This window comes from Bidens hawaiensis, unplaced genomic scaffold (assembly GCF_021521415.1).
Source record: "Bidens hawaiensis isolate Kalapana, Puna unplaced genomic scaffold, B.hawaiensis_p1.1 tig00029286_1, whole genome shotgun sequence".
NCBI classification, from domain to species: domain Eukaryota; kingdom Viridiplantae; phylum Streptophyta; class Magnoliopsida; order Asterales; family Asteraceae; genus Bidens; species Bidens hawaiensis.
Genome location: NW_027494825.1, coordinates 129,467 through 133,053, shown reverse-complemented (window position 1 = coordinate 133,053; position 3,587 = coordinate 129,467). Strand labels below are relative to the sequence as shown.

The window sequence follows — 3,587 nt, the reverse complement described above, 5'->3', positions numbered from 1 at the left end:
CGCTCCAGACGAACTAGTTTTAGTCCGTTTCGGCCCTACTTCCGCATCAAAGTCCGGCGCCACCAGCTCAACCCACTTGGAACACCTTTTCAACCTGTCCCACAACTTTAAATCGTCCAACGTCTTCACCATCCCATACCTCCGCAAACACTCCTGCTTCCACTCTTCGACCGTGAAATTGTAAACCGCAAAATCATCACTGCCACTTGGTCTCATACGACCGCTGTTCATGTTGAAAAGATTAGTAAACAAGCCGACAAATTTTCTGATTTCGGACCACCGACCCGAAATCATATCGGCGTTCCGCTCTGTACTCCCAACGAGCATGTAGAACGTCTCCCTAACCTTTGTCCAAAAAATCTTTCTCTGTTGGTAGTCGGCTGCAAAATGAATAAATAAATTAGATTTCCATTTAACTTTTTTATTTAACTTTTTTATTAAAAATCTTTTTTAAAAACGTTAAAACAATTACCGCAACGCCGATCCTCAGAAATGACTATCCAAGCCCGACACAAGGCTTCCTTCTCATCCGATGACCACGGAGTGGTTTTCCGTTTCGTCCTCGGAGTCGAAGCCGGTCCCGACCCGTCCGTTGCAACTGGTTTTTTCCGGTGGACGCGTCTTTTTGGTCCCGTAGCTTCACCGTGTGATTCTTGTGTCTCCGGAACAACAAAGTTAGGAGACGGTTGTGTGTTGGATGGTTGAAAGCCGGATGATTCTTGCGGCTCCGAATAAAACATCGGTTGGTGCGGTGACGACCATAAATCGTCGTCAAGATAATCTGAATCAAGGTTTGGGAACCAATTTCCAGCCATTCTTTTAAAAAAAGTTGAGAAGATGAATTGATTTTGGGTGAAGGTTTGAAGTTTTGGTATAAAAATGAGTGAAATGGAGTATAATTATATAGAAAATATTTTTTTCGGCTCCCCAACGGTCCAAAAAACATCAAAAGGTGTGCTCCTCTCTCTCTTCTCCCGCTAACCGGCTCACGCCTGCCTTGTTTTTCCTGCTAGCGCCCCGTTAGCATCCCGGGTGGTGTGGTGTTAGAGCCTGGGGACGCGAGCGGAGGGGCTCTAGCGCCCCCGTTCCTAAGTCTAACCCAAACCACCAGTACAAAAACCAAATAGTACACAAACTAACTTCCTTCATTGGCATCAGTCAACAATGGCCTCCCCATACTCTGACTCCTTAACCGTAGTCGGCATCTCCATCCTCACCGCCATCATCTGCGAAACCATCTCCTACCTCCTCATCTACCGCACAACCTCCTACAAATCCCTCAAGTCCTCCATCGACCGCGCCTCCAAGAAACTAGAAACCATTAATAACAAATCCAAAACCAAAAAGATCGAAACCTCTTTAAAAGAATCCAACCGCGACTTATCTCTTTTTAAATTAAAATCTGGCGGCGTCGTCGCACTCGTCCTCTTCGTTGTCTTCGGTTTCTTAAACAATATGTTTGAAGGTAAACCCGTTGCCAAGCTCCCCTTTGTACCGATTAGGATTGTTCAGAAGATGAGTCATAGAGGGCTACAAGGAGACGATATGACGGACTGTTCCATGGCCTTTTTGTATTTCTTGTGTTCGATTAGTATTCGCACCAATTTGCAGAAGTTTTTGGGGTTTGCGCCCCCGCGTGGTGCGGCTGCGGGTGCCGGCTTGTTTCAGATGCCCGATCCGGCTAAGACCAATTGATTTTGAGGTTTGGATCTTGTTTTTTTTTTGTATTCGTATTTTAATTAGTTTGACTAGTGATAATAATAATAATAATGATTATGATGGTGATTTGGATTAACTTTTGGTTTATATTTGGATTTTGTGTTTTGTGAAAACTTATGCTTTGTTGATTTTGTTATTGATGTGATTAGGAGTTAGTGTGGTGTTAAGATCTGGATCTGGAATTTGGTTGATCTAGAGTATTGATAATTGAAGTTATGCATGATGATGAGAGTGATTTATTTCATCAATGTTCGTCTTTAGCATTAAATGCATCGAAGCTTTTGTTTGTCTCTGCACACATTAAAGGTTTGATATAGAAAGTGAGACACTATATCACAGCTTCAGTACGCGCGAGAACTTATCGTTCAATGCATCTGAGCAAATTCAAAACATTACACATAAGTCATAATGGTATCTTTTTGCTTTCCATGTACAAATTCAGACAAGTTATTTCAAGTGGCGATTTGTATTTCGAAACGACCACCTGCTATCATGTTGCTATAGGGCTTCTTGTAATTTGGATTCTTGGACTCAACTTGACTTGAGATTTGTTCTTTCAGCTATTGCTTTTTGTCTCTTTTTTGAGTTCTTTTGTGGTGCTAATATAGGTTTATTTCGCTTGGTGACATGTTCGGATAATGCTTTAAGCTCAACTGCAACATCAGAGGCTAAGTCTTTAGGTTTAATTAATGTATGCTAAACAAACATACCCTTTTAATAGAGTAAAAGTTGAGAGATGAAATGACTGATTTATTAGCGGAAAATGGTAGATTTAGTGAAAATAATAGGGGTTGGGTACGTTTAGCATATGACGTTCTTTGACATTAAGTTCTGGATTGCCATACTTTTGTTTGTTCTTAAATTCTAATTGTTCTTTTGATTCGGTAAGCTTGGCTACTTTCTATTTTAGTTGTTCAATCTGCTTAGTTACAAGGAAAGTGGTAAATAATCTGTATAGAGGTGGCAATATGAAGCGCGTCTTAGAGGTTGGGTAGTGGGTAATTAGTTTGGTACTCGCAGGGTTGACAAGAAACAATGTTTTTGTCGTTTTCTCGTAAACAGTTACTGCCAAATCGTATCTTTAAATTTGCAAATTCTGTTTGTGATGAGATGATGTCACAGAGTTGGTAATTTTGGATTTGGCTAACTTGAAAAATAAGTGTCTTCCTTATTCGCATCCCAGTATCCCACCCAACTCTTGAACTGACAATCCATTCATTTTGACCTATTGTGTTTGATGTTCCACCAACCCGACAAGTCGACTACCCCTCCCTTGCTACCCTCTGCTCCAACCAAAGCTTGTTGTGTGGCTTTCTGGTTGCCCAGATCCACTTTAAATCAGCGGTTATTATGATATCACATATGTTGTATATCGTTAAGTTCTACTTTAAATGTATCCATGAATCATTTTCCTGCTTATTTGGTGTTATAAATGATTATGAAAGTTCATCTCTATAGCAGTGTTATGTGATTTCATTTTCAACTAAATAGTTTCATGGTCTGATAAGTTTCAATTTTTGAAATTTGGTGATGTGTTTGTTATGTTATTGTGTTTTATGTTATGTTGATCAAACACCTGCAAATTTCAATGAGTCAGAAGAAATGATTACAGTAAAAAAATGATTAAAAACTTAATGCTTCACATACCAACATTAAAACAGGTGTAAAAGTAACTGCATGAGTTGTAATAGATTAGCCCAAATCTTTATATTAAATTCAATTAATTAATTAAGGATAACATTATTATATAAAAAAAATTAGATACTTAAAAATGTAAGTTTTTATATATTAGAATTTGTATGCGTTGAGAGTAAATTATATGGATCCCCATTTCTGTAAACTTTATGATTGATCTTCAAAATCTTTGA

General features: G+C 39.0%; 1 pseudogene; it reads left to right on the top strand.

Annotated features, from left to right (window-relative positions):
* Positions 1-1,164: 1,164 nt before the first annotated feature.
* Positions 1,165-1,806, top strand: LOC143578524 (uncharacterized; annotated as a pseudogene).
* Positions 1,807-3,587: the final 1,781 nt, after the last annotated feature.